Source organism: Equus przewalskii, chromosome 24 (genome assembly GCF_037783145.1).
Source record: "Equus przewalskii isolate Varuska chromosome 24, EquPr2, whole genome shotgun sequence".
Taxonomy (NCBI): domain Eukaryota; kingdom Metazoa; phylum Chordata; class Mammalia; order Perissodactyla; family Equidae; genus Equus; species Equus przewalskii.
This window is the reverse complement of record NC_091854.1, coordinates 33,086,450-33,099,563: the sequence shown is the minus strand read 5'-3', so window position 1 is coordinate 33,099,563 and position 13,114 is coordinate 33,086,450.

The following is a 13,114-nucleotide window of genomic DNA, read 5'->3' as shown; positions in this document are numbered from 1 at the left end:
CGCCTCACTCTATCAGGTGACCACGATTTAGAGTTTCAAGCAGAGATCAGCAGTAAAGGAGGTGGCCCACAGAGGGACTGGGACGACCGGGGAAATGTGCGTGATGCTGACCGTAGTGGACAAACCAGAGAGAGACAGCAGGACCAGACCTGGTGACCCGGATGTTAGAGAAAGCTGCCCTCTGAAAGGGGCGTCTGGATCCCGCATTCCCGCCTGCACCCCCCACTGGGCTGGGAGCTCCTTGAAGGCAGGAAAGATTCCTCAGTGTCCTCGGTTTCCCCAGCGCCCTGCCCAGGCCCTGGCGCACAGGGAGCTCTCAGTAACAAACACTTGAATGGAAGGAAGGAGGGAAAAGCCTGACTGTGGAGACCCCCAGGAGCTCTAAGTAACAGAATTTCAGAGCTCCAAGGGCCCTTAAAGAGTACACACGGCAATCTGTTTGTTTACAGATTTAAAAACCATGTGACACGCGTTCATTCACTCATTCATTCATTCACTCATTCATGTGTCTGATAGACGTAGATTGAACGTCTGTCCCCTCAGCAGCCTGGCACTGGGGACGCTGGATGAATGGATGACACCTGCTCACTCTTGGGTGGACACAACCGCCCATGTGATGCCTACGCACAGACACAGACACGGGGCATAGAGGAAAAGCAGCTAATGCTGCCCAGGACAGGGGTCAGGGCTGGAGGCGGAGGGCAAGGTCTCAGGAAGGAGATGACCTTCGTGCTGGACCCTGGTGTCCGGGCAGGGTGGGTGGAAGAGAGGAGGGAGGAAATCAGGGGATAAAAGGAGAAAAGGCGTGAGTGGGGCTTCCGTATGGGGAATGGCAGGTGGTCACCTGGCCCGGTGTCAGGGGCACGGGGCGGTGGCAGTGGGAGGGGAGGAGAACAGGAGGCCGATCTGGAGGGGCCCCAGGCTGGGGGGACCTTGAAGGGTTTCTGAGCAGGAAGGTGATAGGATCACACGTATCCTTCAGGAAGGTGGCACTGTGGGAGGAGAAGGTGGATGGAGGCAGGAGACTGGCGGGAGGGAGAGCACTTTGGAGGCAGGTTCTGTAAACCAGGCAAGAGGTGCTGGGAGCCGCTCCAAGGGCAGAGACAGCAGGACTGCAGGGAGAGGGGGCGACGCGAGGGACGCTCTGATGCACAGCCGCCGGCCTGTGGGGCCTTTCCCAGCCTCCCACGCACACGTCCTCCTGGAGGGGGCTCAGGCAGGCCATGTGGGGGTTTAGGGGACGAAAGTCTCAAGTCTGGACGACTACATAGACGTTGAGGCCATCCGTTGAGAGAGGAGATTAGAGAAGAGAGTAAGATAAGGGCAAAAGCGAGAATTCCGTTTTGGACATTCCCATAGGACAACTGGGAAGATGCCCAGTTTCAACTGGAAATGTGTCTGAAACTCAGGAGAGTGGACGTGGGAGTGACAGGGTGGCCATGGAAGCCATGGGGATGAAAGTCGACCTTCAGCCTGGTTGGGGCACTGGGGGTGGCCACACGGAGCAATTAGAAACTAGCACCTGATAAATCGGATGCGACAAAACGTCCAAACACGGGACAGAAATAGTCCTGTTGTCAGGAGGAAGGGAGGTGAGTACCAGCTGGAATTGCCGACGAACTCTTCCGGAGAAGGCTGCTTGAACAAGTGCAGCAGGATGTGCAGGATTAGGGGGCCAGGAGGGGCGGTGCTGGTGGGAGAGTGCAGTGGGTGCTGCTCCAGGACAGGAAGGACGTTAGCTCCGGAGGGTGTTCCCTGTGGGGGCACAGACGCAGGAAGAAACAAGGAACGGGTTTAAGACCGCCTTTGAGGAAGCAGGTCCCTGTGGTTGCCTCTGGGGAGGGCAGTGGGAGTCCAGGAGGAGGGCGGGAGGTCATCTCTCTATGTACTTTTGCATCTTTGGGATATTTTCACTTGGGCACCAATGACTGTTTTTAGAAAATGGTTCAAATAAATCGTTTGTCTTTGGCAGACTAAGAGGTGAGTCTGGTGCAGAAGGGAATCAGATGGATCCCAATCTGAGGGGCTGGTTGCTGGCCTGCATTTTAGGCGGTAAAGCAGGACGGCGGTCTCTGACTCAGGGACCAGGACAGTGGCTGCAGCTCTGAGCCTCTGTCCCGGGGGGTCTTTTACATGGATGTGGTCACTGGGCAAGTTGAGCAAGCAAACGAGCCCTGTCGAGAGCAGATGAGGACAGGAGGAGAAGTAGGGGCATGCTGGAGCTGGACAGCTCCTGGGGACCTCTGAAAGGTCAACCGATGGGTCAGTGCTGCTGGCGTGGCTAGGGTCAGGGCTGGGGTCAGGGCGCACTGCAGTAACGTAGCCAAAACCTCAGTGCTGGACACAGCAACAAACCGCACAGAGCTGTCGTGAGAATTGTGGGAGAGCGTCATCACCACACACTTCTGAGGACTCACCATGTGCTCGGCTGTGTTGTTCACCTGGTTTAATCCTCATAAAACCCTGTGGGGTGGTTTCCATTGTCTCCATTTTCTAAACGTGGGAAATAGGCACAGAGAAGTTCATGGGCTTGTCTGAGATGATGCAGTGAGAAAGCAGCTAACCCGGACTGAAACTCAGCCTCCTTAACGCCAGAGTTTAATCTCTGTGTTAAAATACTCCCTTAGCCCGCGGTGGGACGTGAAATCAGCCGGGTTAGGCCAGATGCTGCTGCAGTGACAAACAAGGCCAAAATCTCAGTGACATACACAGTAGTCACTCACAGACAAGGGCAATGGAGGCTGCATCTTGCCGGCGTCTGCGGTCATGCAGGCGGGAATGGGAGGGGGTTCCTTCACCCAGTGTAACACACATTGCGTATGCTCTTCTCTCATTTGCTGAAGCTGAGGCAGTGGGGAAACGGAATTTGACCTTACGTCCTGAGGCAAGAACCAGAACATTTATTAGTGGCCCCCTCCGACTGCACACAGGTGCTCATTAAGTGTTGGTCGCATCAAGCGTGAACGACCAATTCTGTCCAGGCTGAGTGAACTGTCTCACCCAGCTCCATTTATAAAGTTTCTGGGTTTGCGAACACAAGTGCTATCAGCTCTGCACAGAAGGCCCCCGGAGATCGTCCACACCACTAACTCTGCGTGTCAGGCACTTCTCTGCGCCGTCCGCCTGCTGCCAAGAGAACACACGTGGCTCTGGTTCCAGACACAGAGCAGGCCTGGAAAATGTGATTACGGTCCCCCGACCACAGCCGTGCACCGCCCGCCCATCCCAGCCCCCCCTCCTGTGAGGGCTTCTTACTTTGGTCTTCTCCCGGCTTCCCTTGCCACGTCTTCCATAAGCTCACAGGAGGCTGCATGCAAAGATGGCAAGCTTGTGAGGTAGGAAGTTTTCTAAACCGTTCTTAAGTGTACAAATCAGTGGCAGCAATTCCACCCACAATGTGTGCAATCCTCACCGCCATCTATTTCCAGAACGTTTCATCTCCCCAGATAAAAACCCTGTACCTGCTAGGCAATAAGTCCCCATTAAGGCAGAGATTTTTATTTTCATTTTAAAGACAGGAAACTTAAGGTTGGCCACTTTGTCCAGTGTCACCCAGGAATGAAGTGACAGAGCAGGATTTCTGACTTGGTTTTCTTGCTGTGTTCTGAAGCCTCGCTAATAAGGTCGGGCACCCAGTCGCTGGCAGTAGGGTTATGTCAACCATTTGCGCGAGTGGGGTGCGATCCCTGAACTTGTGGGGCCCCTCAGGGGTCTAGGAATAGCCCATCCGTCATCCACGTGGCAGCGTTCCCCAAGTGTTGGGAGCACCTGCTGAGCGCTGGAGAGTCGAGGCTGCATGCAGGCCTGGGCTGCAGCAGTCCACAGCAGAGACAAGTCAGGCAGAAGCTGCTCCATTTCCCGAAAATGCCATTTCCCTTCTTCTTTAGTTAAAAACAAAGTCAAAAACAAAATTCTGATTTTCAGCTGGGCCAATGGCTCCCAGAAATGACTCCATTTCCCAGTCTGTCCTGTAAGTGGCTGTGGCCACGTGGCTAAGCTCTAGTCGACAAGTTGTAAGTGTAAGTGGCGTGTGAAACTTCCGGAGCGTTTGTAAGAGAAGGAGGAAACTCTTCTTCCGTCACTCCCTCTGCCCCGCTTCCTGCTGGCTGGAAATCAGACGGCTCCAGCTGGGGCTTGGGCGACCACCTGGAGCATGCAGAATAAGCCACACACCGAGGCTGGAAGAGCAACAGGACAGAAGAAGCTTTAGTCCACGACAAAGCGGAGTGCTGTGCCACCCCTGGGCCTCAGAGTCTCGTTTATGAGACCAAGATAACCAGCGTCTGTATTATACGCATCTGTTAGCTCTTGCTGTGTGACAAACCACTTCAGACTCAGAGGCTTCCCACAACAGCCATCTTATTTAGCTCCTGATTCTGTGGGTCAGCTGGGTGGCTGGAGGATTGGCCAGAGCTGGATGGTCTGGGCTGGACGGTCTAGGGGGCCTCAGCTGGGATGGCTCATCTTTGCTCCAGAGGGTCTTACCCTCCAGTAGGTCAGCCTAAGCTTCTTCATGTGGCCATCTCAGCGCTCATGAAAAAGAGAAGGCAGGTCCCGATATGCAAGTGCTTTCCAAGCCCCTGTCTGTGTCACATTTGCTAATGTCCCATTGGTCCACGCATGTCACCAAGGGCCTAGCTATAGTCAGGAGTGATTCGTTGCAGGCCGTTACTGCAACAATCGCCACTGTCTAAGCCCCGGGTGTGTGGGGATTCCTGTCACATACGTCTGAACCTAGTCCCACCTCGGGCGGCGTGGGTGACGAGCAGTTGGGGACGGCTCTGCTCGCTGTCACCAACGCGTGAGTCCAAGAAGCATTCACAGTATTTCTCAAAGTCCAAATCACAATGGCCTGAACCCCCACCATCTTAATTGTTCTTATCTCCTTATCAAAATCATTTTAGTGTTAGTGAGACTAAACTATTGCATGGGAAACAAAGAATTACAGTTTTGTTTTAAAGCAATATTACAAAAACATGAAAAGGTAACTGACTGCTTTTTGCTGTGACTTTTATTCAACGATGACTAAAAACAAGGACCTTTTTAAGAGGCTCCTGAACGTGTCCACTCCCATCTGACCCACTTCCTTGCACCAGGGCCACTGCACGCCACCCGCAGACCCTCTTTTCCTATCCTGCCCCACCCTGGCTGAGGCCCCTGCCCGCGAAGGAGTCTGAAGAGGGAGCGATTCCTTCGCTGCTGCTGAAGGCGCCTTGGGAAACTGCCTTAGCTGCATCTAGGGGGCTGTCTCCTCGTGTCCCCAAATTGCCTGCTGCCCGGGGTGCCAGGATGGTGCTGGGCTCTAAGGGGAGGAAGGACTCTTCTTGCCACGTTCTGAAGCCTTTCCGTTGGGACTGACCCCCCTGGAATGCTCTGTCCCACGTGCCAGATCCTGATCCTGCCGCTCGGGCTTCTCTCCTCTGCTCTGCATTTCCTGCAACAGTCGGGGCTGGTCCCCCACCGAGAGCCGGCAGCACTGCGGCAGGGTGTCAGCTCAGTTCAGGCATGGCCGAGAAGCCTCTCTCCCCTCCTCTTGCCAGCAAAGCTGGGGCTGAGTTAGGGCTCCGGCTCCGTCTACACAGCAATCTGCATGCCCAGCCAGGGCATTCGCTTCCCAGGCCAAAGCATCTACCAACGGCGTCTTCACAATTTTCTCCCAAGGTCCACAGACAGCTCACGTTCTGGAGCCTCACGTCTAGAGATTTTGCCAAAACGGAGGAACAATCTGCTCTGGAGGTGAAGACAAACCTGCGTCCCACAGACTGAAAACCACGCACAGGTTTTCCAAGTCCTGCTCGTTGAGGTTTCTAAGCTTCAGAATCTTGTCACAGCCAAAGCCCCGCTTTGCTATCTGGGCAGCGTCGTAAGGGCTCAGTCAGAAGCGCGAGCATGCTGTGAGAAGGGAGGGTCCCCACTTCGAGCCTCAGTTTCCCCATCTGTAAAGTTTCTGACCTCGTCAACTTACGTGAGGTTTAAAGAGACAGTGTTTGTCAAGCACCCTAGCCCGAGCCTGGGGGCTGCAGAAGTCGGCCTCAGTGCCCTGCAGGCCAGCAGGACCCTTTCCATTTGTCACTCTTGTGGGGCGGCACAGACGTGGGCTCTGGGAGCCAGTGCCCCTCAACTTGGCCTTACTAGGAATTTAACTAGTGACCTTGGTCATGTCCTTCAGGCGCTAAGAATCCAAGCAAAGCTGAATCTGCCCACTCTTCTCAGCGATGGCTGGCGTGCCAGCATCCAGGCCCTGTGGCTTCCCCATGGGACACCTGTTGGCTCTGGCCTGCACACGATCAGCCACGGAAGGGGTAGGAGGAGATGAACGGAAGACGCCACATAGCTTTTCCCTTTGGGTTTAATCTAATCCCATTTTCCCACTTGCAAATGTAGGGCAAGAGTTTCCTGATAGCATCTGGCCCCGGACACCTGGTGCACAGTTGGTTTAAATTAAGTGCATTATATATAAATAAAGCATCCGCAGACACTCTGGTCAGGGGGAGCAGAAGAAAGGCATGAGGTGGGGTGGGCGGGGGAGATGAGCAGATGGTTTGTCAACACACACCAGGGTAACCAGCTGGTTAGGGCCACTGGAATTTCCCACGGATTTATCTCACACTACTCTAGGAGGCAGTGTGGCACAGCCATGAAACACGAGCCAGAAAACTGACAGGTCTAGGATCCAGGCCCTGGTACTGACTGCCGGTGTGCCCGCTTCCTCATCTGAAAAGTGACCCCCCCCCAACACAAGGTGGCCGCCAGGATCCCACGAGAGGCCCAGCAAAGTTCTTGGAAACGTTAGCTATTATGGTATCATCGTCACACGCTGGGCCCTGAGCCAGCTGGGGTTTCCAGTGACAGAGTCCGTCCTTGCCTCCAAGTGGTAGCTCAAGACGGTGAGAAGGAACGGAAGCTCCAGGAGGGCAGGAGTGTTGGGGTTTTTCTGTTTTCTTTCCTGTTGTATTTCCGGGACCTGGAATAGTGCCTGGAACATGGGAGGGGCACAATACGTTTTGGTTGAATGAATAAATTTAAACAATTCAGGAGCTATGCTAAATCACACACGATTCGGGGGGGAGCACAAAGGAGGGATATCAGTAGAATGGTTCTAGAAATTACGTCAGTGAGACACGAGAGGAAACGCAATCCGTGAGGAGTATGGCATCCACTTGGCAAGAGAGATCCACTTGTGAAAGAAGTTACAGTAAAGATTTTAAAATCTGACTGTGGAATTTGGGGATTTAGAGTCCCGTGCCCTTAAGGCAGGGTGAGGGGGCGAGACTGAGTCTCCAGGTGCATCAGCACGGACGTGATGTCCAAGCTGCCGAACCTCGGAGTTCAGACTCGGATCTGCAGCGGCCCAGGCCCAGGCCCGCGGCTGGGCTGCGATGGTCCATCTGCTCCCCGCGTCCAGAAGTGACTTTCCCACTCAGGGAGGTTCGTAATAAAGCACAGAGGTGGTAAAGCAAGCGAAACTCACAGGATTAATACTTCCATGTGACGTTTAAGGATGTTTTATAACTATCATGAAAAATTATATGTAATTGTTATTTAAGGTGTTCTAAACATTGAAGAAAATATGACATACTAATCATATTATTTTAATTTGAAACATTTATTACTAGACATCATTTTACTTTAAAACATGCATGAAGATTTATTTAATTTGGAAAATAGTGTTTGACTCCCTGGAAGGTTGACGTGTTTTTAGGTGTTCCCAGATGCCTTCAGATTGTAACTGGAGTTTCCACGCGAGACAAGGTTTGTTTATCTTATCAGTCATCAGCCTTGTTGGATGTCTGACACCCTTGAGAGAATCAAATATATTAAGTTTGGGATTATAATTTAAAACGTTTAAGGGGATTTAATGAACCATAATAGTTAAATGGGGTTAAATGTTTAAGGAAATATTATCGGTTAAACTTAACTGAATATGAATTAAAGAATAAGTGAAAGCAATGTTATTTTTATACAAAATTACTAATTACTAATTTATGAATAAATTAACCCGATTAGTACATTGAGCTTAAAGGCTTAAGAGAAAGCTATATTTTAAACTTTCAACTTTATTAAATTGAATATTAATGAAAACCAAGCAACTGTAAGTAACTCTTTCCATATAAAAAAGGCCTCTGTCAGATATATATATTTATAATTGTTTTTGCTGAGGAAGTTTCGCCTGAGCTAACATCCATTGCCAATCTTCCTCTATTTGTATTTGAGCTGCCAGCACAGCATAGCCACTGACAGGCGAGTGGTGTATGTCTGCGCCCAGGAATGGAACCCTAGCTGCCAAAGTGGAGCCCACCAAATTTAATCACTAGGCCATGGGGACTGGCCCCTCTGTCAGATATTTTGTGTGTGTGTGTGAGGAAGATTGGCCCTGAGCTAACATCTGTGCCAATTTTCCTCTTTTTGCTTGAGGAAGATTGGCCCTGAGCTAACATCTGTGCCAATTTTCCTCTTTTTGCTTGAGGAAGATTGGCCCTGAGCTAACATCTGTGCCAATTTTCCTCTATTTTGTACACGGGACACCACAGCATGGCTAGATGAATCGTGTGTAAGTCTGTGCCCAGGATCCGAATCCATGAACCCTGAGCCGCTGAAGGGGAGCATGTGAACTTAACCACTATGCCACTGGGCTGGCCCTATCAGATATTTTAAAGACTGAATTGATAAGTGAATGCTTATAAAATCCAGGAGATTGGGTTTTCCTTCTAAAACTGTTGCTATTGTGGATCTGTCTATTCTTTGATTATTATTGTTATCTTATTATATCACGATATACTGTCTTTTCCTATATTACTAAAAATAAAACAAAACCTTAGATTTCTAGAACTACCATTTCCAATGCTCTTAACAGCCTCCTGTAAGTCTTATCTACTCGCCAGATTGCTGGCCTGTCCCGCGCAGCGAACGTTCATCACAGATGTGCAACTCTGCAGGGTTCCTCCCCAACTGACCCCAACATCCAGCCATTCTCCAGGTCAAACACACAGTGTGCCCCTTGGACCACACAATGGTGATCTGAAAAATCCCCTGCCTCATGAGAGTCAGCAGGAATGGTGCTGATCCTCAGGGAAAATTCTGGAAATTTGTGGGAATATTTTAAATTGGTAGGGTGATTGCAAAGCGCTACTGGCAGGAATAAAATTACTGACCCTACAAAAATTTAAGAGATTACCAAGAAAAATTGTTAATAACCTCATGCCAACATATTAAACAAAGTAGATGAATTGGTCAGATTCCTAGGAAGACATGAATGACCAATTTAAATAGTCAAGAAAAATTTTAGAAGATGCCAAGGACAAGCGTGGTTAACAGAAACACCAAACGAAATTTTAGATATAAGTGCAAATATATCAGGAATGATAATAAGTGTAAATGGATTAAATAAACTCATTAAAAGATAAAATTTCAGGTTGTATTTTAAAAACGAAAATCCAGCTATAAGTAGTGGCAGGAGTTATGCCACTCCAATGACAGATTGATAGATATATGATGGAACGTAGATGATATGTTAGAAATGATGGATAGAATGATAGAAAATGATGGAACCTAAAGGGACAAGGGAAACATACTGCAAATATGCTAATCAAGCTGGTACACAAATGTTATCAGATGAGGTTGACTTTGAGGCAGAGTTTAATAGTGATGAACAGGCAACAATAAAAGGAAGAGGCCACTAAAAAGATATAACAGCTACGAACGTGGGCGCACTTTGTGCTGACTTAGGAAGTCTTGCACTACCTCTCTCTTCTAAAGGTATTTTTCTAAATGTTCTTGTAGTAATTCTGTTTTGTTTTCCTAATTAAGGCTTTAGTATATGGAGAGCTTATTTTTTTGAATTGTGAGAAGAAGAAACTAAGTTTATTATTATTTTTGTGTGTGTGTGAGGAAGATTGGCCCTGAGCTAACACTGTTGCCAATCTTCCTCTTTTTGCTTGAGGAAGCTTGACATTGAGCTAACACCTGTGCCATCTTCCTCTGTTTTATGTGGGATGCCGCCACCGCGTGGCTTGATGAGCAGAGCTGAGTCTGCACACGGATCCAAACCCACGAAACCTGGGCCACTGAAGCAGAGTACACGAACTTAACCACTATGCCACCACGCCGGCCCCTAAGTTGATTATTCTTAATATTCAAAAAACCACTGGTCGGGGGCGGGGGGCAAACCCGGAAGTGTAGTGGTTAAGTCTGTGCACTCCATTCAGCAGCCCAGGCTTCACCACTTTGGGTCCCAGGCGCAGACCTATGCACAGCTTATCAATCCATGCGGTGGCAGGCATCCTATGTATAAAGTAGAGGAAGATGGGCACAGATGTTAGCTCAGGACGAGTCTTCCTCAGCAAAAAGAGGAGGATTGGCACCAGATGTGAGCTCAGGGCCAATCTTCCTAAAAAAAACAAACCAAAAAAACCACTGGGGGCCCACCTGGTGGCATAGTGGTTGAGTTTACGCACTCTGCTTCAGTGGCCTGGGGTTTGCTGGTTTGCACCCCAGGTGCAGATTTACACACTGCTCATCAACCCATGCCATGGTGGTGTCCCACACACAAAATAGAGGAAGATTGGCACAGATGTTAGCTCAGGGACAATCTTCCTCACCAAAACCAACCAACCAAACAAACAAAAAAGCCATTAACTCCATTAGTTGAATAGACAATTGTAATGATCCTTTGTCATATTCTGAGGTCTGATCTATGACTAGATCTATTTACAGTAGCTCTATTCTGTTTTATTTAGGTATTTGCATATGTCTAAACCCAAACTATCTTGTCTTAACAATCTAACTTTGCTTCTCTTTTGTTTAACTGGCAATGGCATAGATCAGAGCATGTTTTAAATATTGATTACATTTATTGAGGAGCTGTGTGCTCTCTGTTTTGTCTTTGTTTTATTTTAGAAGTAAATTTGGCACCCTTCTCCACTTACAGGAAGCAGGCCTCCTGAGAGAATGACTGATTCCAGGACGGGGCAGAGCAGGTTCAGACTGAGCCTGGAGCAGCCTGTTATCTTACAGAGAGGGGGAATGCCCAAAAGTGACGGACTATGGCACAGGAACACGGGAGCCGACCCAACCTGGGAGAACACGCACATCAAGTAGATAGCGGTATTAACAGATTACAGCCCCAGCGACCAAAACAATCGCTCACGTCCATGCTAATACAAACAGATACATCAATAATAAACAGAGAAGAAAGAGAACAGTTTTCTAATAAGTAGAAAGCCAACCAACAAATGTAGAATGAATGGTGGAGTTAAACAATCACTATTTGGCAAGTATCACAGTAATAATTCGTACAAGAGTTGTCCAGGATGCTAAAACTAGATATTTTGATGGCCTCGAAGTATCTCCCCACAAAATACTTACCAACTACAAAGGGGAAGTGCAAAGGCGAATGGTAACTTTCCAGTGGAAAAACCTGGCAAACCCCACCTTATTCAGGGGACCAAGGTTACACCACCCGGAACAGAACCGACTGACATCCGTGTCTCTGGATACGACGCTCTGCAGAGGACATACCACCACCTGTCTGATGATCCTGCCAGAGATGCAAAATCTGAATGCAATCGTGAGGGAACATCAGATAAACCTGAACTGAAGGACGTCCTACAAAATAATTGGTTCAAACTCTTCAAAAATGTCAAGGTCCTGAAAGACTAAGAAAGACTGAGGAAGTGTTCCCACTGAAGGAGATTAAAGAGAGATGATAATGCAATGTATAATCCTGGATTGGATCCTTAAAAATTATTTTTCTATTACTATATAGGGTATTATTAAGATAATGAGAAAATGTTGAGTAATGTCTAGAGATTAGATAACAATATTGTCTCACTGTTAACCTCCTGATTTTGACAATGGTAGGGCAGTTGTGTAAGAGAATGTCCTTGTTCTTAGGAATTACACACGGAAGTATTTAGGGGTAAAAGGGCAGCTTGTCTGCAACTTACTCTCAAATATCTGAAAGCAAGTGTTGAAACTTGGGTAATTTGGATGAAGAGCACCCGGAGTTCTTTGTATAACTTTTGAAACTTCTCTGAAAGTTTGAAGTTATTGAAAAATGAAAAGTTATCAAAAACTAGTGCATTTTCTTCCCTATAAATTGTTGACTTTTTTTTAATGCAAGCCTTAGTTATGTTTTTTTAAAATCACTTTTTGGAACCTCAAAAGTGCTTATTCAATATATATTTTTGGCATCTGTTTTGTGCTAGAGTCTAAGGACATAGAGGCGAACTAAAATAAATTTAACGTTGTCCACATGAAGTTTATAATTTAGTAGGAAAACATCTATTGTACAAATAATCACAGAAATGTAGTTATTGCGTGACCCATTCCTGCAGCAGGACATACACGTCACAAAGTCTCCTTTATGCGCGGACCGTGTTACATTCCCCCTTATGAAAACACAGACGCAATCTCACTGTCTCTTTCTGACCATGCTCGCTGGCCCACAATAGAGCCACAGCCACAGGGAGCCATTAAGAGTCCACCCAACCCATTCCTTCTTTCCCTGTGTGTCTGTTGGAGGGTTTGGAATTAAAGAGGGAAGCGGTGGTGGTGGTTTTTTTGAAGCTAAAAAACTTTCCATCTTGAAAAGCAATAAAGTCTGCTGTGGAAGCAGGGTGCATTTTCAAACCTCCTGTTCATTACAGAGATATGCATCTGAGAAACTTGGAGCCGTGTTCTGGGTGACTTTTTTGGAATTTGAACAAAAAGGAGTTTGTTACAGAGCTCACAAGGGCAGTTCTGAAAGTGTCATTAATTCTAATAATTTCCAACGAATTCATTAGTCACTTCCTGATGTTCTGAAATCACGAGTTTTGAAAGCAGCTACCTTTAACCTAGGTGAAATTTAAAATGCTATGATCTTAACTGATCCAACCTAAGCTAATCTTTTAGCCATTTATGAAAATGCGAAACAGAAGTCTGGGCCCAGGTCCGAGATGAGCAATTTGCAATAATGCTCTTCATTCGTGCAGTCTTTGGAATTCGGTGTCCTGACCCTCCCAGGGGATATTAAGGATCTGGTGATAAATAGAATTAGACCAGGTGCTTCTTCTGGCTGGGGGCCCTGGCGTGACAACAGAGGACATATCAATAAGGCCATAATTGGAACGCA